The sequence below is a fragment of the Rhineura floridana genome, chromosome 9, assembly GCF_030035675.1.
Source record: "Rhineura floridana isolate rRhiFlo1 chromosome 9, rRhiFlo1.hap2, whole genome shotgun sequence".
Taxonomy (NCBI): domain Eukaryota; kingdom Metazoa; phylum Chordata; class Lepidosauria; order Squamata; family Rhineuridae; genus Rhineura; species Rhineura floridana.
In genome coordinates, this window is record NC_084488.1 from 107,015,532 (window position 1) to 107,043,358 (window position 27,827).

Genomic DNA, 27,827 nt, shown 5'->3' on the forward strand with positions numbered 1-27,827 from the left:
GGCCACCAAGTGAGCTTCATGGCCGAGCAGGGATTTGAACTCTGGCCTCCCAGCTCCTAATCCAGCACTCTAACCACTACACCACCCTGGCTCTCTGTATTTATAATACAGCCTTGCAAATAAAGGTAAAGGTGTCCCCGCACTTATAGTGCGAGTCGTTTCCGACTCTTAGGGTGACATCTTGCGACGTTTACTAGCAGACCGTATATATGGGGTTGGATTGCCAGTTCCTTCCCTGGCCTTTCTTTACCCCCCAGCATATGCCGGGTACTCATTTTACCGACCACTGATGCATGGAAGGCTGAGTGGACCTCGACCCCTTTTACCGGAGATTCGACTTCCTCCTTCTGTTGGAATTGAACTCCGGCCGTGAGCAGAGCTTCGGCTGCGTTACTGCCGCTTACCACTCTGCGCCACGGAGGGTCCACCTTGCAAATAACCACCTATCAATCTACATCTATGTCAATCAGTTTAGCATATTGATAATTTAAAAGTTCAGGGATGGGGAATGTGTGGTCCTTCAGATGTCACTGGACTCTAGATCCCATCTGTCCCACTGCAATGTCCAATGATCGGGGATGATGGGAGTTGTAGTCCAACAACATCTGGAGGGCCACACATTCTACATCCCTGGTGTAAATGAAGAAAATTACTCTTTTCCAGTCTACAAAAGATTTTCCAGCCTAGAGGTAATTCTCACTTGCCATAGGCAACTGACTAAGTGGTTAACGTAGGGCTGTAATATCTGAAGTGCAGTCACATGGCAGGAGGCAGCACCCTGACCAGGCACCAACGAATGTAGATTTGAACCATATCACTCACCATGGCTGACAATCAAGCCTTGCCCTCAAGCTGCCTGTACGTCTTGTTCTAGCAGGAAGCCTGGAAGACAGCGGAAACACAGCTTTATACAGGTTCTGTATCTTTTCATTGAGCTGACAGTTCATTCTCTGTATTTTCATAGGCCAGATAGCCAGTAATTGTTACTCTGTATCTTGTTCAATCAATTTCAAACATTTTGAAAATTGAAAGCAGAAAGGAAGACAGATTTTTTTCCGGGGCACTATTTCATCTGTGTTTGAAACCAGAGACTGACTTGTCTTGTGCCATTTTCTGGGCAACTTATCAACTTGCTTAGTGCTGTTTTCCTTGCAGCTGCTAGAGACGGATGGGGCTGAAAGAGGGGAAAGAAAGGTTAGCCCTTAATTGCAGCTTGGAAACAGCATTCAGTCTAAGAAGCTTTGCAAAAGGTTTTTCTTTCCATTTCCAAGAGTTTTAGGTCAATACCCAAAGTCTTAGAGGTTATGGCGAAGTTTGCGATTCCATGTCCCAAGGCTCAGAATATGGGATCTTTTGAAATTAGGCCAAACAGCACAAGCTGCCCACCTCTGTATATAGGATTGCAGCCTTAATAGATATTCCCTTTATCTGGATGACTGGGGGGGGGGGCATGCTAGAGATCTCTAACAGAAAATTTTTAAGATCAAACTATAGTTCTCAGGATTCTTTTAACAGTGATTGTTACATTGGTATAAATGGTGGAGGCTGGTCTATTAGGACAAATAGGTCATTGCCCCATCAATCTCAGTCTGCCCTTAGCTGTCCTCCCATGCCTACCTACCTAACTGGTCCAGGGGGTGGTACTGGCTGTCACCTTCCTCCTCCTTAGCGTCAGCATCGCCCTTGTAGGACAAAGGTGGAATTAATTGCTGGAAACGGCAGGAGGGGAGAGTGCTGTTGTGCTCAGGTCCTGCTTGCAGGCTTCCCATGGGCATCTGGTTGCCCACTGTGAGGACAGGATGCTGGACTAGCTGGGCTACTGGCCTGATCCAGCAGGCTCTTATGATTTTATGCTGCTGTACTCCAAAGTATTGCCCTCCAAGGTATATTCTCTTCAGCCAACTCATAGCTGTCGCTCTCTGCCTCTGTCTCTATGGCATTCAGACCTGACCATTGCATTTAAAGCTTTTTCTTCACAAATGTGCATGTGCACAAAGACAGAGATGCACATGCTCCCCCATTCTGGGTGGGTGTACGGGTGTCCATCAACTGACTGTCATTCCCCCTAAAAGCAAACTCAGGTGCCGACAGGGGAAATGCCCTTCTGAGAAGGGACGTTGCTCAATGGTAGCACATGTGCTGTGCACGCAGAAGCTCCCAGGTTCAATCTCCAGATAAGATTAGGAGAGACTTCCTCCCTGAAACTCTGGAGAGCCACTGCCAGTCAGTGTATACCAGGTGTGGAGAACCTTTGGCCCTGCAGATGTTACTGGACTACAACTCCCATCAGCCCCAGCAAGCATGGCTAATAGTTAGGGAGGATGGGAGTTGTGGTTCAGCAACATCTGGAGGACCAAAGGTTCCCCATAACTGGTGTAGACAATACTGAACTAGATGGACCAATGATCTGATTCAATATAAGGCTGCTTCCTACATTCCTATGGTAGGACTGGAGCTGGGGGTGTGTGTCACTGAGCAGCAATAGGGAGCTATCAGGATGTTTTTTGGGAAAACCCAAGTTATTTGCAGAAGTACAAAATATTTTTTGAAAAAGCCCTAAGGGGAGACACTCCTCAAAGAAGCCCAATGAGGACTGAAGGTGAGCAGTAGCCACAAAATGCTGAGGTTCAGATGGAAAAGGAAAATGGAAAATCAGGATGGGATGGAATAGAGTAACTTAGTGGAAGACATGCTCGTTTTGGGTCCCACTTGTGGTCTGTTACCCAGCAATCTGCCTGACAAAGGCATGGTGGGACAGAAGCCCTAACTGTGTGTCAACATTCAAGTGGAAAACTGCTGCATCCTTATTCATTTCTCATTTCTCATGCTGCTCTCGTTGGATCAACCATCTAATCCCTTTGAAAACAAAGAGCTTGAAAGCCATTTCGATGATGGACTATCCAAACTGAAGTGTGAGCCATTTGATTTGGGTCAATGGCAATTAAATACAATTTCTATTTCTTTTTTAAAAAAATATTTGCCAGTTGTATTCTATACCTTTGACAGCAGTATAGGAAAGGGAATTGCAGCAGGTGCTTACTGCTCATCCTGCATCCACATAATCCCTAAAGGATGGGGTAGGAGATTATTCAGGCTATCCTTAGCAGAGGGATGGAAAGATCTGTCAGTTTAGGTTCTCTCCCTTTCTATTTTTTTTCTAATCTTAAATTCAGTTCTCTACATTTCTGCACCAATTTGATTTAAAAAAATCCTCATGAAAATTGTCAAGCATTTTAGTGCAAATTTCTCATAATAAACACATTTTTGTAAGTTTTGACAAAGATACACATTTTGCAAGAACTATTTTTGCATATACTGTATGTTTTTGCATAATTTTTCACTCATATATTTATTTTATACATACTTTCCTGTAATATATGCATGTTTGACCCAGGCCAAGTTCAAGGTTCTAGTTTTGGTATTCAAAGCCCTATGCAGCTTGGGACCAAGAGACCTGAAAGATCGTCTTACCCTTTATATACCCAGTCAAGCACTGCACTTTGTAGGTGAGGGCCTCCTGCAGATAGCATCTTATCAGGAGGTCCGGTCTGCACAACAAAGGAAGCGGACCTTTAGTATTGTGGCACTTACTCTTTGGAATTCCCTCCCCTTAACTATTAGACAGGCACCATCTCTGTTTTGGTGCCTACTGAAGACCTTCCCCTTTCAACAAGCCTTTTAAGTAGAGACCTTGTCCCAGTCTGCATCTGTGCTGGAATTGGGTTTTAATATGTTTTTAAAGTAGTTTTTAAAAGATGTTTTTAAGATGCCTGTTTTAATATATTTTTTAAAGATGTTTTGTTTTCATGTATTTTAAAGTCTGTTTTTAAGATGTTTTAGAGTGGGTTTTTTGCCACCCTGGACTCCTTCTGGGAGGAAAGGTAGGATATAAATTTTATTTATTTATTTATTATTTGATTTATATCCCGCCCTTCCCCCCAGTAGGAGGAATAAATAAATACTTATTTATTTAAATATTTAAATAATATCTATTTATTTATTTAAATATTTAAATAATATTGATGTATAAATAAATAAATGAAGTTTGTAAACATTGGTTGGTTGGCGAACTGCATCACAAAATTTGAATAAGTGCGAATTTCAGAGGATGGCTGTTTTGGAGGTTCTCATATTTCTGAAAGTGCAAATTTGATACATTTGGCTTGAAATGCGAACTGAATCGAAATTCTCACCATCTGTCTCCTAGAAAGAATTGCACATTTGTGCTTTCCTTTAAAACAAGCACTGGCTGCACTTTTTTCTCTCAGAATATAGAGGCCCATCTAATGAATTTACCCTCTTTACCCTGGCCTTCAGCTCCTGAGATGTATGTTTACAGAACCCGCCGTAGTCTTGTGATTGAAACGTGTTTTAATTCTTTCTTAATATTGCATTTTAGATTTTGTAAACAAACCTGGTACCTATTGGTGAAAAGTGGGCAAATAATAATGATAATTTCCAGAGTGAGGGGAGATGCTTTTGTCTCACAAGGTGATGACCTAAAATGGTGAAAACTGCCCTGCTTGGAACCAGGACAATTTGGGGGATTTCCCACACAGGTTGGACCTCTGATGTGATTTCCCTGCCTCTTAAATCTGTTGAGTAAAAAACAAGGCTCGGAACACATAGCAGAGGCAAAGAGGCTGTCGGGAACCAAGAGGGAAGGAGGAGATGGTCCTTGGAGACGGTGGACAGAGGCCCTGCTCTCCATCACTTGGTGATTTCCTGCAAGCCTCGGCCAGGTCCTCCAATCTGTCTGAACCGGACAGCTTGTGCAGCTCCTACCATCCAGCCGCCAAAGCCACGCAAGAGGTCGTCGCTGCATCCAGCCAGGCCTTTGCCTGGTGCCTCCTTTGCATACTCAGCCGGATATTCTAGATGCTGCGGCGGCGGCGGCGCCATCACAGAAGCTTATTCAGCTTTGCTTTTCGCAGTCGGCAATCCCTTGCCGCGCTCTCCGTCCTGCTTTCGCCAGGAGTTACAATAGCTAGAGCTGCAGATTAGACTTCCCCTCTCTCCTTCCCCCCCCCTCCCGAGACCTCCATGCGCTTTGACGTCATGTGTGCTCCTTTCCGTTGCCATGGCAGCCCCATTCCCCAAGCCCTCTGCCTGCCTCCTCTGGTAGGTTCCACAATGGTACAGCCGGCATCACGATGCACAATGGTCTCCAGACTGTAAAAGAGGGTGATTCAGCAAGCCACAGTCCCTCTCGTTTCTTCCTCCTCCTTTTCTTCCCACACTTGTCTCCCTCCCTCCCATTTCCTTCCCTGCTTTTCTTTGTGTGCGCGGGTTGCTTTGATTCCTGAGCCGTGCATTTCATACTTATTTGCCTGCACCCCCCCCCAAAGACCGGCCCGCCACCTTCAACCAGGTTGCCTTGCCGCCATCGGCCCACCATTCCGCCCAGATCTCCCTCCCGACAGCGTCTTCCTCGTGGAATATACCCTTCCACCCATCTCCAGCCCATTTTTTCCTCCTCCCTCCCTCTCTTCACTATTCGGAATGTGGTTCCGAAAGACCACGTAAGAGGTCGCGCCGCGCGAGAGGAAAGGTTGCTGCTGCGCCCAGGAGACTAGTCCGCAGGCAAGGAATGGTAGGTGACGGACGCTGGGATTCTGGGGCTTAAAACAAACAGCCGCCACCAGCTGGCTTTGTGAGGAGGTGGGGTGATGAATATTGATGGCTGTTAAAAATAAAAAGGGGAGGGGGGAGCGTGGGGGGGAGGGGGAAGGGAGAGGGAGGCAGGCAGGTTAATGAAGTCAACTGCTAGCAGGAGCAAGAAGGCAGGGGCTGCACTGCTGGAAACTGGACGAGCATCCTTTGCCTCGAGTTTGGGTTCATCTCTGCGTGCCTCTCTAGGTTGTTCAGGTGATTGGGAATGTGCATGTATCAGTGGATAGCCCTGGGCAGAGGGGAGGGTGTTTTAACAAGCTGGGGGATGTAAACAGTGCTGATGGGCTCTGCCATAGGCTGTGGCTCCTATTGTAATGTCATGTTTAAAGACAGGTTCACCTCCATAAGATCCACTTGCATGGGTGCTGCTGGTGTGTCACATATACTAAGGGGTTTTTTTTTAAAAAAAAGATGCTATTTTTCCAAATTCCACCCCTCTCTTAATTCTCACAGCTCTCTCTCACAGCTCTCTCTCACAGCTCTCTCTCTCTATGCTTCAGCAGAGATGGGTGTGTAAAGGAAGGAAAAGTATACGTATGGGTTTTTGGGGCAGGGGGCAGGATGGCTGAGTGGTGAAGATGGGGATGGAAAATTCCAAGTGTCTTTTTTTTAAAAGGAGGGAGGGGAGCAATTTTTCTCCCCAGGAAGTCATTTCTTAATAGAAACATTCCTGTCTTGCATAACACCCCCATATGTATGTGAAGTGGGCAGAGGATGCATGTTTATAGACAGTACCATTTAGGACAACTGTTAAAACAAAAAAGTAGCTTGGCTATGTGTCGAGAAGGGACATCCTACACATTCTGGCAAAGACTGCAGTGAAATCAATGTAGCTTTACCAGAATAGCTTCTGACAGCCCCGGCTATTACAATAGGATGAAATCTTCAGATAGCATTTTCCACCTTCTGCAGTGCGGGTTCTATGGAAAGATATATGTAGTTTGCCTGTCTCTTGGAAGTCAAAATCCTGCAGATCTATCTAACGAGGTAGGTTGTGTGTGTGTGCTTTTTTCCCCCCCCCCTATCCTCAGTATTCATGGACTATTGGCTTGTTTACATGGGTGCCTTTTGCTGCAGAGCTCTTAGTTTCTTCAATGCAGTTTTTCTGTTCTCTCAGCTGGTGACTCTTTTTCTAGTGCCTTATAAAAGGCAGATTAAACCTATATTCAGATCCAAGTCTCTCTCTTCCTCTTTTTAAAGGGGAGCAAATGGAGATGCCATGAGAAAAGTGGGGGAGAAAAGAGAGTGGTATTAATGGATAATGGGCTATGTGATATTTTCACTGTTTTGACTGTATTGGCTGCATCTGGGGTGCTGATCTTCTCATGCAAGGCCAATAAAGATGGGTGTGTGTGTGAGAGTGCACTGCTGATCGGGGAAACAGACAGTGCTTGCGCTGAGCTCCACCACATACAAACAGGCTTGATTCAAACAATGCAAACAAAGCTAAGCAAAACATCTTTGGGGGATTGGAAAAAGGTTACTGTCAGGGCGAAATGCACAATGCGTGCTTGAGCTGGCAACTCTTCTCTTTCTGGTGTTTCATTTTTGGCCCCCCAGTGTAGCATTTGTAAGGCTGCTGGTTCAAAATTTCAAAACAAAGGAATGCTAGAGAGAGCCGATGATGTGAAACGGGGCCTGCCCCCTTAGGGTAAGATATGCCAATAAAGCAAGGGGCATCTGACAACCTCAACTTGTACAGGCTCATTTTCTGGCTTAGAGCTCCTGCCCCCTCTTCCCACCCCCTTATTATTAAACAAATGACAGAAGTGATGTGATCTCAGCTATTAAATCAGGAGCCTGCACCCTTTCCCCCACTCTCCCAGATGGACCTCTCTTCTGTCTTGCTGTTTCGGAGCGTATATTATTTTGCAAATTTGTTGTTGTGGCATATGGCGAAGGGGCTTCACAATGCCTGCATAATCTGGGAAAGGTCAAGAGAAGAATCGTCTGAGGTAGAAATACTTGCTGCCTTTGGCTATCGCCGCTTCCATGCTGACTATTAGAAAACTGTCCTCTTGTTGTTTGAGATGCGTGTGTATACCTGTCAGCTTGCTGGGAGAGGCTGTTTATGAGCGACTCCCAGAAGGGATGAGTGTGTGTGTTTTGCTGGCATATCTGTAGCCATTATTTAATGGCTTCCTAGCATAGGGTCAATGACTGAAAAGCAAATTTGTTGTTAAAGACACTGCCAACTTTCAATCATTCCCGTTCTTGCAGACAGAATGGGAAAATTTGGAGGAACGTAATTTCTCATTTGGGAATATCAATATTTGGATTGTTATTTTGCTTTATCTGCAGTCTACTGTAAAATTCTTATCCCCTTCAAAGAATCATAGAATTGCAACGGAAATCAGAGGGCATCAATCTGTTTAGTCTTCTGTACTGAAAAGGGACACAAAAATGGGATAGCAAAGAGCATTGACTGCATGAGCTGGTGTGGTATAAGTGGACACAGTGATGGGCTTGGCCAAGGAGAGATTCCACTGGCTGCCTGACTTTGGTCCAACAAATCTCTCAGCCTAATCCTTCCCATGGGGTTGTGGGGTCGACTTCCACACCCTGAGCAAGTTGGGGGGGAAGGTGGGGATTCAAATTGATTAAAAAAAATGCAAGCAACGTACTGAAGAGCCCTTTATACATATGCTAGTATCTTGATATCCCAATATTGTCTGTTTATGTAGGAGGGACCATAGCACAGTGGTAGGCTCCATGCATAAGGTCCCAGAGTTGCCATTTAAAGGATCTTACAGCTGGAAAACATCAGAAGCCTTGGAGAGCGGCTTTCAGTTGGAGCAGTCACTGCTGGAGCTAAATAGACCAATGACTGGGATCATTTTAAGACAACTTCCTATATACATGTATGCAGAGAGCAATCCTATCCATGTTTAATGGAAGTCAGCCCCACTAGTTGTGATTACAGTACAACCCTACAGAAGTAAACACTGCTGTGTTCAATGGGGCTTAGTCCCAGGTGAGTGTGCATAGGATTGTAGTAGTCTAAGCCTACAATTCTAAATGTGCTTACAAGGGAATAAGATCCATTTGAACACAGTGGGACTTACTTATGAGCACACATGTACAAGAATGCACAAGTAGCGTAGTGGTTAGAGTCTTGGATTAGGACCTGGATGACCAGGGTTCAAATGCTCACTCAGGCATGAAGTTTGCTGGGTGACCCTGGGCCACCCAATCTCTCAGCCTAACCTACCTCACAGGGTTGTTGTGAGGATAAAATGGAGAGGGACAAGAATCACGTACGTCACCTTGAGCTCCTTGGAGGAACAGTGGGATATAAAAGTAATAATAAATAAATAAATATCCTTATGAGATGAGCACAATGCCGAAATTGTGCTGGTTGCTTTGAAAAAACCAACCAACCTCTATAGCTGCTTTAGATTGGTTAAACAGATGTGGGTAATCCATCTAAATACTCTCTTTAATATTGTTAACTGCTAAATTAGGGAAATTGGGATAGAACTTGAAATGAAAAGCACTGAATATTCCTCTAATACTTTAAAAATTTTTCATAGAAAGCTTGGTATACATGCCATAAATGCGAATGGATGTTTTTATGACATTTTTGCAGCTTTCTTGAGTCATTGGGGGTAACGGGCCCTCACTGAGCCTGAATAACAAGCAACTGCAGATGGGTTCCCAGGCACCCTTCTACCCAGGTGCTGTCCAGGCTACGGCCTGCTTAGCTTAAAGCAACAGAACAGCACGGCTATTCAAACCACGCTGCTGGAATCATCTTAACAGTAATTGCCATCGAGTTTCTCTCTTCCTCCTATATTTAGCATTCTTACAGGCAGGTTCACTTGAAAAGCCTTGCAAAGTGGCTTGGGTTTCATACTAATAAAAAACAAGGCCGCCTTTGCTGCAAAGACTTCTTTTTTGCTTACTATAGCAAAGACGGAGACTTCTGGGAAAAATATTCTTTTAGAGGTATATAAACTCTGCTGTAATGAAGAAACAGTGCTTAATGGGAGCCAACCCCCCTCCAAACAAAAACCCTCAAGCACAAGGCTTTTCAGGAGCCTGGATTATGCAAGGGTGCGTTTGCAACCTCTTCCAAAATTTATTTATTTATTTATTTATTTATTTAAGCTTATATACCGCCTGACTAGCAACAGCTCTCTGGGCGGTGAACATTAAAAATACAATAAAAATAACACAAAACTGTACACAAAACTGTACAGTCTAAAATCAAAATATAATAATTTAGAATTAACAGGAATTAAAATGCCTCAGAGAAGAGAAAGGTTTTAACCTGGCGCCGAAAAGATGATAGTGTCGGCGCCAGGCGCACCTCCTCTGGGAGACCATTCCATAGTTCGGGGGCCACCACTGAGAAGGCCCTAGATCTTGTCACCACTCTCCAGGCTTCCCTATGAGTCAGAACCCGGAGGAGGGCCTTCGTAGTAGACCGTAGTGTACGGGCCGGTTCATATCGGGAGAGGCGTTCCGACAGATATCGTGGTCCCGCACCGTATAAGGCTTTATAGGTAAGTACCAACACTTTGAATCTGGCCCGGAAGCATATTGGAAGCCAGTGCAAACGGGCTAGCACAGGTGTTATACGCTCAGACCGCTTAGTTCTTGTTAGCAGTCTGGCCACTGCATTTTGCACTAGCTGTAGCTTCCGAATCGTCTTCAAAGGTAGCCCTACGTAAAGTGCATTGCAGTAGTCCAGACGCGAGGTTACCATAGCATGTACCACTGATGAGAGGTCCTCCTTACTCAGATAGGGACGTAGCTGGGCTACCAACCGAAGTTGGTAGAATGCATTCCGGGCCACCGAGGCTACATGAGCCTCAAGTGTGAGGGAAGAGTCTAAGATGACTCCCAGACTACGCACCTGTTCCTTTAGGGGGAGTGTAACCCCATCCAGGACACGGTATATATCCACCATCCGAACAGAGAAACCATCCACCAACAGCATCTGAGTCTTGTCAGGATTGAGTCTCAGTTTGTTAGTTCCCATCCAGTCCATTGTCGCAGCCAGGCAACGGTTCAGCACGTCGACTGCCTCACCTGAAGAAGATGTAAAGGAGAAGTAGAGCTGCGTGTCATCAGCATACTGATGACAACGCACTCCAAAACTCCTGATGACCGCCCCCAGCGGCTTCATATAAATGTTAAAAAGCATGGGAGACAGAACCGAACCCTGCGGGACCCCACATTGGAGAACCCACGGTGTCGAGCAATGTTCCCCAAGCACTATCTTCTGGAGACGACCCGCTAAGTAGGAGCGGAACCACTGCCAAGCAGTGCCTCCAACTCCCAATTCCGCAAGCCTCTCCAGAAGGATACCATGGTCGATGGTATCAAAAGCCGCTGAGAGATCAAGGAGAATCAACAGAGTTACACTCCCTCTGTCTCTCTCCCGACATAGGTCATCAAACAGGGCGACCAAGGCAGTCTCAGTGCCAAAACCAGGCCTGAACCCCGATTGAAATGGATCTAGATAATCGGTTTCATCCAATAGCGCCTGGAGCTGGTCAGCAACCACACGTTCCAGGATCTTGCCCAGGAACGGAACATTGGCTACTGGTCTGTAGCTGCTGACATCCTCTGGGTCCAAGGAAGGTTTTTTCAGGAGTGGTCTCACTGCCGCCTCTTTCAGACAGCCAGGGACCACTCCCTCTCATAAAGAGGCATTAATCACTTCCTTGGCCCAGCCAACTGTTCCTTCCTTGCTAGTTTTAATTAGCCAAGAGGGGCAAGGATCCAGTACCGAAGTGGTCGCACGAACCGGACCAAGCACCTTGTCCACGTCCTCGAACTGAACCAACTGAAACTCATCCAACAAAACATGACAAGACTGTGCTCCGGACACCTCAGTAGGATTAACTGCTATTAAATAGGAGTCTAAGTCCCGGCGAATGCATGAGATCTTATGCTGGAAGTGTTCAGCAAATTTATTACATCGAGCTACCGATGTATCTGCCGTATCTTGTAGGCCTGGATGAAGTAGGCCACGAACCACTTTAAAAAGCTCCCGTGGGCGTGAGAGAGATGACTGAATAGTGGTGGCAAAATGTTTTTTTTTTGCCGCCCTCACCGCTCCTACATAGAGCTTAGTAGAAGCACGAACCAGCTCATAATTGCATTCGTTGGGAGTTCGTCTCCATCTCCGCTCAAGCTGCCTCCTGTCTTGTTTCATCGCTCTCAGCTCCAGAGTATACCAAGGAGCTGTATGAGCTCTACATAGGAGAGGGCGCGCAGGAGCGAGCGTGTCAACAGCCCGGGTCATCTCTGTATTCCACAGATCGACCAGGGCTTCGACAGGAGCGCCAGTCTTATCAGCCGGAAAAACCCCCAGAGCCTTTTGAAAACCTTCAGAATTCATTAGTCTCCGGGGGCGGACCAATTTAATAGGTCCCCCACCCTTGCAGAGGGAAAAGGCTACTGAAAGTCTAAACTTCAGCAAGCAATGATCTGTCCATGACAACAGGAGAGATGTAAAACTCCCCACATCCAGATCACTATCCCCATGTCCAGTAGCAAAGACCAGGTCAAGAGTATGCCCCGATGTATGTGTTGGGCCACTAACATATTGAGACAGCCCCATGGTTGTCATGGCGGCCATGAAGTCCTGAGCTGCCCCAGACAAAGTAGCCTCAGCATGAATGTTGAGATCTCCCAGTACTAATAGTCTGGGGGATCTCAACAGTATCTCCGAGACCACTTCCGTCAGCTCAGTTAGGGAAGCCCTTGGGTAGCAAGGTGGGCGGTACACCAAAAGGATTCCCAGTCTGTCCCTCTGGCCCAGTTAATAGGAACAAATGCACAGTGGCGTGAAGCTGATTTTAGCAATATGCTGATTTCTATTTTTCCCTCTGCTCTTGTAAATTGTGATGGGTCTTAAGCCAAAGCTGCCATTTATGTTTGCAGAACAAAGAAAAGCAGTCACTTTTTTTCTTTACGCCAAGCACTGCCCTATATCAGTTGATTTCAGGGTATATCACATATATTATTTTTGTAATTCTTATAAGGTAGGCCAGTAATCCCTGCAACGCAGAGGGCGCTGACTCATTGTGTTGTGTTGCTGTCAGCCAAGACTAGCTGAGAATGCATTGTGCCCCAAGAGAATCCCCTGCACCAGGGCTTCTCTTGTGGCTGTGTGTGGTTCCTAAGAGCTCCTTTGCCTTGCCAAGCAGAAGCAAGTGCTGAGATGCGCTGCAACAGAGAATCTAGCCCTTTGTACATCTCAGCTCGAAAAGAGCCAAATCCCTCGGGGGTGAGGTAGGAAAAGAAATAATAACTTACCTTTCTCACTGAAATGGCACAACAGATGTTGAGCTATGGACAAGCCCTGCCAAGAAAGAGAGGGAGAGAGCCCATACCTTAGTGGTATAGCCTATGCCAGCCTTCCCTAACCTGGCACCCACCAGATGTTTTCCCATCTGCCCCAGCCAGCAATGGGAGTTGTAGTCCAAAACATCTGGAGGGCACCAGGTTGGGGAAGGCTGGCATATTCAGGACACGGAATAATGAACTCAAGTTATATGAAGCCAGATTTCAACTGAACATCAGGAAAAACTTGCTAACTGTGGTATGACAATGGAACCAATTCCCTAGGGAGGTGGTGGGCTCTCCAACGCTGGAAGCATCCAAGAGGCAGCTGGACAGCCATCTGTCGGGAATGCTTTAATTTGGATTCCTGCATTGAGCAGGGGGTTGGACTTGATGGCCTTATAGGCCCCTTCCAACTCTACTGCTCTATGATTCTATACCCTCCCAGATTCAATCCCCGGCGTCTCCAGTTGAAGGGTGTCAGGAAACCGTCCTAGGACTGAAACCCAGGAGAGGCGCTACCAACCAGAGCAGACAAACAGCTTCATGAGAACTCTGTACAGAGTTGTTATAAACACTGAATAAAGTGCTTCAGAGTCCAGAACAGGGCTCTATATAGAGCAGGCGGGGAGGCTGCAAGCCTTCTGATGTTGTTGGACGCAGCTCTTGTCAGCCCTAGCCAGCATGAGCAATTCATGGGAGAGGACTGATCCCTCAACATAAGTGAGATAATCTTGTTATTTTAGATGCTGAATAGATATGGAACATGTAACTTAAATGTAACTTTGGGGTGTGTGTGGGGAGCAGCCTTTCCTTTTTAGCAGCTACAGTCAGCCTATACCACTGGGTTGAGGGGTGTGTGTTCAATTCTAAGTATGCCCTAATTATTTTGATAGGATACTAGTGATGAGTGAAGTTTGTGGATGGTAGCCTAGTTGTCTTGTAAGGCTTGGATTCACAGTCTGTTGAGATGAGCGGAAACATCTGTCTCTTTGAAGGGACACAGGTTACCCATCCCTGGTACAGAGAATACCACCTCAGCTCAAGTCTCTCCTTAAAACCTACTTTTTCTGTGAAGCCTTTGGCTTAATCCCTTAGTCCTGATCCTGAACTGTAGTGTAAATATGTCTGAACACACATTCTTCCACTCTTCCTCTTGCCCCCATCTTGCCCTCTTTCCTCTGTTGCCTCTCTTAGATTGTAAGCAGTGGTGTCGGGTGACTCCATGTCAGTGGGGCAGTGAAATCTGCCGCGGGGTTTTAGTCCAAAATTTCAAGGAGCTGTCCAAGGTGCTTCAGCATGTAGAGCAGGGTTGGGCAGACTTCACGCTTGTGGAATCTACTTTTTTAGGGGACCCCCCCCCAGAACCCTGAAGGCCACTAACAGAACACTGTGGCCAAGTTGTTGAGTGGAGTACCTGGATACACACGTTACACCTGTACTGGGGGACCTGTACTGGCTGCTGATTAGCTATCAGACCTTGCTCAATGTCCTATTAATAACCTAAAAAGCCCAGAGCAATTCAGGACCAGGTTAGCTGACGGACCGCCTACTGCTAGGCTCGAAAGATTGCTTAGACGATGTGGGGAAATGTTAACTCATGGCACTGTGTCTTTCAGAATATTACAGGGCATTGGCCTGAAAAAGGGAATTTTCCACTATTGCCCTTGCACTTTGGAATGGCCTTCCCTCTCTGAAGCACCATCCATCAGTTGCTTCAGATGCCTTGTGAAGACATATATTTTTGCCCAGACTTTCCCTGACCCATAAGATTGGACCCTGTTATTGCTAAATTGCTTTTTTATCTCTGTTTATATGACATGGTTTTACTGTTTGTACTTTCATACACCGCTTAGATTTTAAATATTAAGCAGTTTAGAAAGGCTTTTAAATAAATAAGCAAGTAAATAAATAAATAAATAAGTAAAGCAAATAAGCATGCTTTTTCAGCAATCTAATATAGGGGGAAAGAGCTTTTTAGTTGTTGCTATTGTTAGACAACGGGTAGTGAGAAACCCTTTCCAATCTACTGCAAATTACCCAGAGACCTACTAGCTGACCCTGATCTACCTTCTGTCCACTTCTCATTTAGAGAACCACAGGTTCCCCACCTCTGCTATAGGGGATCCCATCAAGGAGAACAATGGTATTTATTTGTAAATGCTTAACACTGATTTTCATTCAAAAGGTATCTAAAATGGTGAACAAAGTGGTGAATAGTACATAGTTTCACTACTGTGGAGAATTTTGCTAAGAACTACTATCAAGATAAGCAAATGCCTGTGACAGCCACCAAAAATATAGACTGTATTTTAATGGACTCACTGCACTTTAAGGATCTTTAATGTACTTCTGTAGCCCTTTTTAGAACTGTCCTGTGGTACGTTAGCATTCCATTAATTATGAGTGTCCTGTTAATTTGTGCTCTCTTTACTCAGTTATCTGGTCTATAAATGACATGTCTTTATTTAGCTAGCTGAGTTAGAATTGATTTTAATAGATAAAATTGCAGAATTTTCTTTGTGATTTACTACTAACTTTAGGGATTTGATCACCAGCAGGCTTGTATCCTTGCTGAATACAGCCGTGAGATAGATGTCTTTGAACCCCTCCTTTTAGAATGATGAAGGAATAGCACAAGCTGTGATGTATTCCAGGGAAACTAATACACCCCCCTGGGTAGATTCTATTGAAACCATCCTCTCAAAGGCACGTTTTAAAAATATCCGAATATGACCACTGTGTTATTTTCAGTCTGTCGTCTAGGACCTTTCTTGTAATTTTATTGTAAAACTAATATGATAAGGGGTTGCAGAATCTTCTCAACGAGCAACGGCTAAAGAACTGGCACTTTCAATTTTAGCAAAAGAAAAGAAAAAGAAAATGAAAAAGACAACTAAGGGCAGGCATGACAGAAGTGCAAAAATACCATAAAAGGTGTTTCTCTTCTTCTGTCTGTCATAATTGTAGAGCTCATAATTATAGAACCGTGCAACTGACTGACAGTAGGTTCAACCAGAAGAAAAATACTTTCCTTCACAAGCATATCTAACTTGGGCTCAGTTCACATGTATGGTTTGACATTATGTGAACAAACCTTAGGCTTGTGCACTTCCTTCTCCCTTTGTGTAGTTCCCTTGCCTCTCTGTCATGGTAAACCATGTTTTGAATACATCAGAACCAGCAAACTGTGGTTTGCACTTGCCCTCCAAACCTCCCTGGACTCCTTTGGAAGAAGGTGTGGAGTATAAATTTAATAAATAAAAAAATAATTTGTAAACCACAGTGATCATGGTTTGAAGGGCAAGTGCAAACCATAGTGTGTATTGGGTTTAAATGAGATAGAAACAGTTTAGTAATTCCATCTCAGCAGAGCATTTTTAGCAAAGCGGAATGAGAATTAACCAGCCCACCTTCTCATACAGATTAGCTGAATAAAAGCAACAGAGGCAGTCTTCTTTGGTAAAAGGTATTAAAGTATTTGCTCATGACCTTTCATATGTTCAGGAAATATAGGCTCTAGCTTGGAGAGAAAAGACAGAAGTAAGTAGTAGATTTTAGTCCATGGTTGGGATCATCTGTGACAACAGGATGCTGCACTAGTGCAACTGGCCTGATCCAGCAGGCTCTAATTATATCTGAAACTATGCTGTTATTGCGCTGTTAGGTACTGGTGTGTGTGTTTTTTAAACCCACATTATTTAATAATTATTTTGCAGAAGACACATTTTCCTCCATTGTTCACGGAGATGACATATTTTCCAGATTCAAGGTACCCGAAATATTTCTCTGGCCAGTGATCCTGCAAATCAGACATCAGAGCTGTTGCTTTTGAGCAGACTCTGTTGTGTTTGTGTAACCTGTTTTGTCTTGCCTCCCTCCCTGTGTCCTGCTTCCCATCATTATAGGAACTCTTTGTCCATCTAGCTGAGTATTTTCTCCTCTTGCTGGCAAGAGCGCTCCAGGGTCTTAGGAGAGGTGTTTGCTATCACCTCATATCTGAGCCTTTTAAAAGATGCTAGGGACTGAACCTGGCGCCTTCTGCATTCAAAGTATGTACTCGATCACTGAGCTATGGTCACTTGCTTACTCTTCTTCTCAAAAACTGAGGCTTACTTGGGTTTTCTTGGTTTTATGGCTGTACCTTTCACAGTGTTGTGACCCTAGACATTTGCTAGTCTGTGTGATGGGGACTTGATAACATTGGAAAGTGAAACAGATGGTAGCATTAGAAAGTGTATGGCAGGCATGATTTGAGTGTGAAGGGGGAAAAGGGGATGTAGCAGTTAAAGATAAAAAATAAATATATGAAGAAGTTAAGAGCAAAAGAAAAGTGTATGCACACCTCCTCCAAGGGACATATAGTTGCGCCCTGTGAGCGATGCCGTCGGGAGTCATGTACTCCCAGCAGGGTCACCCATGGCGGTAAGGTCAAGGGAGAGGAACCAGACAAAGAACGATGCAAGAAAGTCCTCAATGGCAGAACAGGCGGAGGATAACAATGTGCATGTTACAACAGCTGTGAAGGCGGATGAAGGCTGCAGCAGATAAAGGACTTCCAATCGTCATGGTACCCATGCCATTGGATCAAAGCCTTTTTCTGTCAAGATTGTGTGTTGATTGTGGTGCACCGATCTTCCCACATAAAACAAATTCACACACAGGCATCTTCCATAACAAAAGTCCCATGGCGATTGGCAAATGGCGACGGGGGCAGGACTGTGAAATCCAGAAGCCCCTAGTCATGGTCTGGTACATCGGCGGTGGATACAGATTCAGATGGATCCATTGTTAAAGACTATATTTTGGAAGACAATCTTACTCGGTCACGAGTGATCGCCAAGAAGAAGAAGAAGAAAAATAATAAGACATGTGAACCAACTTTGCCCTAGGTGCACAGAAATCTGCAGTGCAACCTTAGGCTAAATAATGCATATACCATCATCATCACCATATAGTGTATTGGCAGGGAAGACTGTTGTGTTCTGGTCTGATGTCAGGTTCCACAGAGAAAGTGGCAAGGCTGGAGGCAAGGCAAATGAGCAACTTGCTTTGACAATGGCTGGAAGCAGGCTGAGGCCTTTTATGCCCCTGACTCCAGACTACCTCGTCCAGGCTCCACCCCCTTCAGAGAACTTCAGAGCCTTAATGGGCCAACGTTCTGGCCCAAAGATGGGCCCTCCTTCTCTGTTCCATAGCCTCCTTCCAGGTGTGCTCTCTGTCTTGCCAGATTGATGATGTGCAGTGGGAGGCATCTGGTTCTTCAGGCTCAGGGGGAGCTGCCTGTGAGGGCCCAGGCTCTAGTCCTATAGGCCCTGGTGGCCTGAGAGTTTCTTCTGAGGGTTCCTGTCCAGCAACCTCAGGTGCAATGGGGTCTGATCCTGATCTGAGCTCTGATCCTGACCTGACTCCCCATGTGATGTCCCTGCAGCTTCCAACTTCATGGCCAGATCACTGCTGGATACAGGTGACAACTGAGTGATAAACAGAGTTTACCAACAAACAAGAGTTTGTTGGTTCAATGAACTCAGTACTCCGCATGTCATCAGACAAGACATGCTCTTCCAACGTCAGCCTTATACTCCCAGTATGGAGATAGTGATGCTGATCTATTTTCCAGGGTTGTTGTAAGGATGACTGAGATCATGAATGTGAAATACTTTAAAGTGCTATAAAAGGCCAAACATAAATGTGACATAAATTATGTGAATGCAACTAATATAAACATTTTTGTTAAATAAAGAATTTTCTGCAGCAAAAATCACCTCTCTAAAGCCAGTATTTGCTTCCCTTCCAAGGCTTCCCTTTCAATGCAAATAGCAGTTTGGAGAGACTATTTTTGTCAGGACAACGGTAGGGAGAGTTGAACTTCCTCTCCCACCCCACGGCTATCTACTTAGGAAAAAAACATAAATGTTAATTGCTTTCATGCAGTTGTTGTCACTTCCATTTTGATCCTAAATCTGATTGTCTTTATTATGTATGCTTTATGATACTTTGAGTGTCCCAAGATAAATGTTTTCTCTGTTTGCTATAGATGTTTTAAGGTTGCATCCATATTTGTTTTTAAAATGGCTTTTTGTAAATATGCAAGGGTTGCCACAGTTTTAATAAACTTAAAATAGCCTGCAGTGTTCCAAGAGATCAAGAGGCCCTGTGTGTTTGACAGCTACCGCACACTCAACAGTAATGGCAATGTATGTATGTGCAAGTCATACAGTAGGCGAAAATCTCAATATAAAAAGCTGAAGAAGTGGCTGAACAAGATGTGCTGACAAATACTCATCTCCAGTTTAGAAAACAATAACAACAAATTCTGGCCATGCATCTCTGCAAGATAGATTTGATGTGAATAATTCTGAGGGTGGGTTAGAAGTCTTGATTCTCAACCTTTCAGAGGTGTAGGATACATCTACGATGGCCTCTGATGACTAGGGTGGAGAGAACATAGCTAAGGACCGGATGCCTTGGGCAGTTTGACTGCCCCGAACTTACTTCTGAGGCATCGGGCAGAATTTCAGGGTTTTTTTTCAATCAGGATGGGGAACCTTTATGGCCCAGTGGCCAGGTCTTTATCTCCCCCACCCCGCGGGTCGACTTTGGCAGGTGGGCAGGGCCAGTACCTGTCAATCATTTGGCACCAAGATGACATCAGGTGACGGATAGGTGGCCGATTCCACCCACTTGTCAAAATTGACCGTGGGGGTGGGCAAAAGGGTCTGCCTTGCCAGCGCATTCCTGGCAGAGAAAACGCTGGCAAAGCAGCACCCAGCAGGATTGAATCTTTGCTCATCAGCTGATCAGTGGAGACTTCATTCCTGCTTTCTGTAGGGGTCTGCTTGGCCACAGTGTCCCCCACAGGGAACATGCTGGTGAAGGAGCACCCAGCAGGATTGAACTCTCTGCTCATCCACTGATCAGTGGAGACTTCATTCCTGCTTTCTGTAGGGGTCACAGTGTCCCCCACAGGGAACATGATGGTGAAGGAGCACCCAGCAGGACTGAACTCTCCACTCATCGGCTATGAGGAGAGACCTGAGTTCTTTTCCCTGCATGGGTCTGAGCATGATTTGCCTTCCCACTTATCAACTGGCAGGTGGGTGTTAAAAGTCCTGCTGTGGGGAATTGGCAGGGTGCAGGAAATGCAGAACTGAGCCCTGCCACCCACCCAGCGAGGTGATGCCAGCTGATTGACAGGTGGGCGTGGCTTTGGGAGACATAGCCTCTCGTGGGCCTAATTGGGTCCCTAGGCAGGCTGAGACTCGGTCCACGGGCCAGAGGTTTCCCACCCGTTGCTGTAGGTTGCAAGGTCCAGAGCAGGCATAGTTTGCACCAGCTGAAAAAAAGTGGTCATGTGGCCTGCTTCAGAGGACAGCCCACTGTTTGAAGGTCTCTCAAAGGACAGCCTTCTCTTCGAGGGAGCCCTTTGTTTGAAGGGCTGTCTGGTCCAAGTCTGGTTTAAAGGTTTGAACCACAAGAAGGGAGAGCAGAAGCCCATCAACATGCAAATTAGCACATATAAATATTATGCAAATCTGTGTTCTCTTTTGTTTTTTCTCTGGTGATGCATTTCCTCTTTTTTTGGCAGTGCTAAGTGGCCACTCTGAGGCTCAGTGGGCCCCCATGTTTGCTCTCTGCTTGATATGGTACATGGGGTGTGGGACTGTAAAAAACAGGATTGTGAAGCACCTAGCACCTCCCCAAGTTGTGTGGGTCTGCTGTTGAATGACAGCAGCTATGCCCATGGATCCCAGAGACTCTTTTGCTTGCTCTGTCTCTGAGTGGAATAACGACAGCATGCTTATTTATTTAATTGGAAGGTTTTTCCTGTGCCTCTCAATGCAGTGATTCGCAAAGAGGCTTGAAAGAGAAAGGTGATTATGCAAAATACTATAAAACCCACTCAAATGCACAGACTCATGCACAGCCCTTAGCATTCCGGCTAATGAATGAGTCCAGCGCATGATTCCCTTGGGTTCCAGAGCAACTGGCAAGTGGAGCTGACTCAGTGCTCTTTCCGGCAGGAGGGGGGCAGGGGAAGCAGTTCCCTGCAACTATTTCTTCTCTGGCTGATGGCTGGGGCAAGGCTAGTCCTCTTTTCGCCATGACCAAAGAACGGAGGGGCAGCTTCTCATTGCCAAAAAGGAGGGCACCTATTTGCAGAAAATTTGCAAGTGGTCATTTCTTTGGATCCATGCAAATCTGGAACTAATTACTATAATTTAAATAGAAATACAATATATCTCACTTTAATGGGTAATCCTGTGGCCAGGTGACCAGTCTGCTGCTAAGTGTTGATGGGCAACTTCAGATCCCCTGCTGCTGTCCCTTCTTTAAAATCGGACCAAACAGAACTTCAAACAGACTCTCCTCTGCAAAACAGAATACATGGCCACGGTATACCAAGACGTTCTTCCTCCCAGTGGCCTGGTTCCCCAGCCGGTGGCAGAGGCCAGGGTATGCTTTCCTTCTGTTCCAGTCCCTGGGCAACTGGAACTTGGTCCAGGGCTTAGCTAGTCGATGAATGCTAAGCACTCAGCAGAATCATCCACTGAGGAACCATGTTAGTCTGCTGTGCTGCACAAGAAAAACTACAAAGAGTGGCATAATTTACCTTGGTGTAGCTTACGATGGCTTCCTATAGTTTGCGTTGCTTTGACCCCTATTTCAAACTTCATTCAGGAGTGGGGCTCCTGCCCTCTGAGCTGCCCAAGCCTGGTGGAGGGAAAACAAGCCTTTAAAATAGAGTTTGACTGACTCGCACCACCCTTTTTGCCAGTGTGACTTCCACTGGGTTGCTAGGTCACATGACCAAATGGAACAGAGTTTGGAACAGGGGTAAGTCTCTCCCTGACCCAACCCTGGAATATCCCTTTTTGGGGACTTACCCCGGCCTTGGTTCAGCCAACTTTGGAGGACTTCAGTTGGCATATCTCCAGCTGAGCCAGGATGAGGGACTTCAGCCGGCGTAGCCGTGGCTGAACTTTGGCTCAGCTGGCGATCCACCTATTCCAATTTCCTCTTAGGCTGGTGAATTTGGGGTTTGGATTGCTTCCAATGTTATATCCACTAATAGAACAGACCCAGTGAAATTAATGGGTATGTCTAACTTTGGCCTGTTAATTTTAATGGACCTACTCTAAGTACGCCTTGGTTTGATACAACTCTAACAGTGGGGCCAAAGGCTATGGCAAAGCCACGAGGAAATACTATTATACAAAGCTCAAGGGTATATACAGTGACTATTCGTAACACCAGCAATAACACAATCTTCCTAGGTTTGTTAATTTAACCCCTGTAGTGGGAATTAATATTTGCTTAATCGAGATCACATTAATCTCTCACTACAGGTGTTAAATTAATGTAGTAAAAGCAAAGCCAGGAAGACTCTTTTATTGCCAATTTCTGCCAGTATGAATAGACACTGAATTTATCCTGTATTTCAGCTTTGCATAGAAATTTTGGCTCCACTGTTTACAATACCCATGCATAGTCTGCATCCACCAAGTAAGTGGAACACTTTGGGCACCTGATGCAGTAGGCTCTAATCCACATAAGCTTTGTGTTGCAAGAAATATGGTAGTTTTTAAGGTGCCGCAATAGAATATCATGTAGATACATTGCATTTTTTTTTTTTACATCTCTTGATGTATTCTTTGTTTGGTCTCAATATTTGTGGTACAATGTTGTGCCAGTTGATTTGTGTGTGTATGTAATATATGTATATATTTGGCTAGTGCGTGGATGACTTGGTTTGTGACAAGAGGGAACATGGTTTGGGTGTTGTTTTGATTTGCATAGCTGAGCTATAAACCAGACCTTATAGACAAAATGCTATGACTGCTTGCTTTACATCTGTGGTAAGGCAGGTGCATTGAATTTAAGTGTATAAAATTATGCATGGGATGGACAAAGTGGATAGAGAAAAGTTTTTCTCTCTTGCACAGCACTAGAAGTTGGGGACATCCAACTAAGCTGAATGTTGGAAGATTCAGGACAGACAAAAGAAAGTACTTTTTCACACAGCACATAGTTCAACTATGGAATTCACTCCCCCAAGAGGCAGTGATGTCCACCAGCTTTAAATTGTGGAATAGTCTCCCCGAGGAGGTATGCCTGGCGCCGACACTATTATCCTTTCGGCGCCAGGTTAAAACCTTTCTCTTCTCTGAGGCATTTTAATCTAAGTTAATTTGAGTAAATGTTGTAATTTTATTTTAGATGGTGTACTTTTATATACTTGTTGTATTAGATCCTGTAATTTTATTATTGTATATGTTTTTATGTTCACCGCCCAGAGAGCTGTTTGCTAGTCGGGCGGTATATAAGCTTAATAAAATAATAAATAAATAATAATAAATAAAAGAGGATTAGACAAATTCATGGAAGGTCAGAATATCCATGGCTACTAGCCAAAATGGCTATATTCCACCTGTTGGAGGCAGTATGTCTCTCTATACAAATTGCTGGAAATCACAAATGGGAGTGCTGTCCAACCTTTGCACATCCCATGGGCATCTGGTTGGCAGCTATGAGAACCGGATGCTGGACTGGATGGGCTATTGGCCTGATCCAGCAGGGTATTCTTACGTACTTATTCTGAAGAGAAGCACTGAGTGAGAAACAGGGCCCAGAGGCATTTTGGGAAAATTAAGATGGCGGCGACTGCTGTCACTGCACTCCCTACTGCAGTCCATCCCCCCTTCTGCCTCCCTCTCCACCCCTTGCTAAGCGTGTGGGGGAAGGCAACAAGGTTTGCCCAGAGCACCCACAAACTGGGCACAGTTCAGGGCTTAATCTAAGCCAGATGTAACCTTCAGAAGAACCTTTTGTTTTTATTTCAGTATCAGGATTCAGCTCTGGACCTTGTGAAGTAGGAATATCTTTGAGCAAAGAAAAAATGAACCTGTTTTCAGGAGTGTGTTGTGATAGCAGGGATGTAAGTTCCCCTGAGCATGTGCAAGGTGCCTTTCCTCCATTATAGAATTTTATTATTTATTTATTTAATTTGTATCCCACCCTTCCTCCCAGTAGGATTCCAGGGTAGCAAACAAAAACTCTAAAATATCATAAAAACTGACTTTAAAATATATTAAAACAAAACATATTTAAAAACATCTTTAAAAGCAGTTCCAACACAGACGCAGACTGAGATAAGGTGTTTACTTAAAAGGAAAGAGGAAGGTCTTCAGTAGGTGCTGAAAAGATAACATAGATGGTGCCTGTCTAATAATTAAGGAGAGGGGATTCCAAGGTGTTGCTGCCACAACACTAAAGGTCCGATTCCTATGTTGTGTGCAATGGACCTCCTGATAAGATGGTATCTGCAGGAGGCCCTCACCTGCAGAGCACAGTAATGGACTGGGTATATAAGGGATGTCTTTCAGGTATCCTGGTCCCAAGCTGTATAGGCTTTGTACACCAAAACCAGAACCTTGAACTTCGCCTGGTAGCTAATAGGCAGCCAGTGCAATTCTTTCAGTAGTGGGGTAACATGTTGGCGATACCCTGCACCAGTCAGCAGTCGTGCAGCTGCATTTTGCACCAGAATGGGTTCAAGGAGCAGGGTTTTATGGTTAGGGACATGCAAGAAGGAATGCATAACCCTAGATTTTCAACTTTATCAGGAGAGAGAGAGGGAGAGAGCCTCTGAGAGGCCCCATCTGCACTAGGCATTTAGAGAAGTATAATGCCTCTTTAAACAGCCATGGCTTCCCTCAAAGAATCCTGGGAACTGCAGTTTGTTAAGAGTGCTGAGGATTGTTTGGAGTCCCCTATTTTCCTCACAGAGCTACAGTTTTCAGAGTGGTTTAACAATCCTCCTTCCTAGGAAATTGTGGGAATTATAGCTGTGTGAGGGTGAGGTCTCCCAACACCTCTCAACACCCATTAATTAATTAATTAATTAATTATTGTATTTATATACCGCCCCATAGCTGAAGCTCTCTGGGCGGTTTACAGTAACTAAAAACATTAAAAACAAATATACAAATTTAAAACACATCTTTTAAAAACAATTTAAAACACAATTTAAAAATGTAAAACAATTTAAAAATACATGCTAAAATGCCTGGGAGAAGAGGAAACTACAGTTCCCAGGATTCTTTCAGGGAAACTATGACTGTTTATAGTGGTATAATAGTGCTTTAAATGGGGCCAGTGCATGAATGTGCATAGCTCCTTTTTGCTGATGATATAGATCACTTCTGCAGAAGTCTCAATGGATCCAGCTCTTTCATAAGTAATGTGGGTAAATCAAAATGTTAATTCTTCCTGAATGGAAATCCTGAGTTGTTCCCCAACATATTGCAGGTTTTGTCCTAAGAATCTCATGAGGTAAGTTTGAGATTATCTAGAATGACTGGTGGTCTGGTCTTAAAGCCTTTGGGTGTATATAGGAACAGATACATCAACATCAGCCCGCCCATTGTACTTTTTGTACAATGATATGCTAGGCAGTTGAAACTGTTTACTTGAGAGTAGGGATGGGGGAGAATATTTGTTGAATTGGATTTACTGGATTTTGCCATAACCCGACAATCCACATTGTTTTTGGACCGACGCTGATTTCTTGTGGTGGGTTGTGGCTGTCATTGGCACTTTTTAAAAAATCATCTACGAATTTTATGTTATTGTCTTCATAATTGGCTTTCCTCTAAGCTGATGCATTCTTAATTTAGTGGAACTATGGAATTTTCATTAGCTTTTGTCTCAGCAATTATGTTATTTTTTTGCTAACCCCCCCCTGCAAATCAGCAGTTGCACAAACAATCAGGAACAAAAAAATGGCAGATTGCTACTGAAAGCCAGACTGTTGGAATTCAAATGTATAGGAGCTACTGAACCCCAAGAACTTATAGGTTAAGTAATATAAAGAACAAAATGCGTTGTCAGTACTTTAAAATGGATCCTAATTTTGCTAATATGTATATATGGGTGTCCAAATTTTCCAGCTGTGTTTGTACTTAAGTTTACATTTAAATTCCTGCACAAGACATGTAAATAATTCATTTGCTAATCCCTCATTTTTCTTTTCAGCCTGGCATTTATCCCTGCAGATCAGGGAATTATATGCATATGTAACAGTCTCTTTGATTGTGCAAATGGCCATTTGCATGCAAAATGCTTATTTTCTTGTTTTGCCCCTGGAGAATCTATGGATAATGGTGTGAAAGCTAAGAAAATGACCTGGCCATACAGAGGTATAAGTTCAGTTTCGAAAAACTAATAAAAATATAAGAATCTTAAATGCACATGTGTACATGCACACACTAGGGTACCCATGTGTCTACTTTACAGAAGACAGTCCTCTGTTTGAATGTCTATCAGATAACAGCTCTATCTGAAAGCTATTCTTTCTGTTTCAGAGGTTCCCACGCTGTGGTCTATGGATCACCAGTGGTCTGCAAGTTTCTCTAAGGTGGTTCACGGTGTCTCTATGAAGAAAGTGTACAATCTGAATTCTGTGGAATTCAAATTGTAATATAATAAAGTACAATATAATAAATAAACTAAGTAATACAAATGCAATTCAAGATATCTAGCACCCCACATTACAATTGCTACAACAGGCCAAAGAATCATTAAGGGGTCTGCCAAGACCTTCAGCAATTTTTAAGTGGTCCATGGGGAAAAAAGTTTGGGAACCATTCCTTTATTTGAAGGGCTATCTGCCCCCAAGTGTGATTTAAAGAAAAAGAACCTTAAGAAGGGAGAGCAGGGCCCCTGAAATTGTCCATCAAGAGTTTTCACCTGGACAGCGGTCTCAGTAGGCACATAGTTCACCGGATCACAGTGAGATGTACTTTCATTTCAAGTATAGCAATTATTTCTAAATTTGCATCTACAGTATCAGTATAACTTAACATATGCAAATATGTATCCTGTTTTGCCCTCTTCTTTTTTTGGTGATGTGTAAATGGGTACCCTAACACACGCATGAATAGCGGTTGGGGCACTCAGCAGTTTAACAGCTAACTTCTGCTCTAGTCCAATGCTGAAATGAATTTCTAAGAAACTGCTCCCCCGGTCTGAATATAGTCAAATCCATGTCAGCTAGTTTAGGTTTGCAATGTTTTTGCCTTACATCTGACAACAGACTCCATGTTAACTTGCGGGCACTAATTTTTAATACCACACAAGCCATTTAAGATAGATTCATTTGTGCTATGACCTTTAGAAGTCTTGTTCATTAAAACCTTTCATTGTAGCTCTTTTTAGATTTTGTGTACAAGCCCCTTATGAAGAGTGGTGAAAGACAGAGGTAGAATACTGAACATTTTCAAAAGGGCCTTTTGCATATAAAATGCTAGTTTTTCTCTTTTCTCTGTGGAAAATCCAGTGATGATGGTGTGAAATCAGAAAGCAATGACCTTGACCATAAAATGGCTAAAGTAAATATAATTTCCTGCATTGTTATTGTTCAGGCTGTGACTACTATTGCTTGTGTAGCTAAAGTGGCACCATCCAGGAACAAGACTTGGATGGTTCAGCAGGCTTGGAGAACCCTGATGTTTACAGGAGCATAAAGTATCTTCAGCAAAGAAAAGAAAAGAAAAGAAAAGAAAAGAAAAGAAAAAGAAGGGGACAGCTCAAAAAATCTCAGTGTGTGAACTGATCATTGCTGCCCTGGGCTCCTGCTGGGAGGAAGAGTGGGATTATAAATCTAATAAATAAATAGTCTTAGAAAATTAACTAACTGGGAGGGGGGAGAGGATGGAATGAGTGACTGCAAACCTGAACCAGAGTATTCCACACTGCAATATTTTGTTGCAGATCCCACCTGTACGTTTCTAGCTGTGTGAATGGTGTCTCATCTAGTTTGACCCTTAGACAAGCAAGGGTTTTATGGG

General features: G+C 44.2%; 1 protein-coding gene across 4 annotated transcripts in view; it reads left to right on the top strand.

The window, feature by feature from the left end:
- MAPK10 (mitogen-activated protein kinase 10) overlaps window positions 1-27,827 on the top strand; it is a 323,601-nt gene that overhangs the window by 17,261 nt on the left and 278,513 nt on the right. For 3 of the 4 annotated variants that reach the window (XM_061583111.1, XM_061583114.1, XM_061583116.1), the window contains exon 1: window positions 4,946-5,593. The exons of the other annotated variant lie outside the window; for it this stretch is intronic. The gene's annotated coding sequence lies outside the window, so the exon portion shown is untranslated. Of the gene's footprint in view, window positions 1-4,945; window positions 5,594-27,827 lie in introns of those variants that run through there. 4 annotated transcript variants of the gene reach the window in all.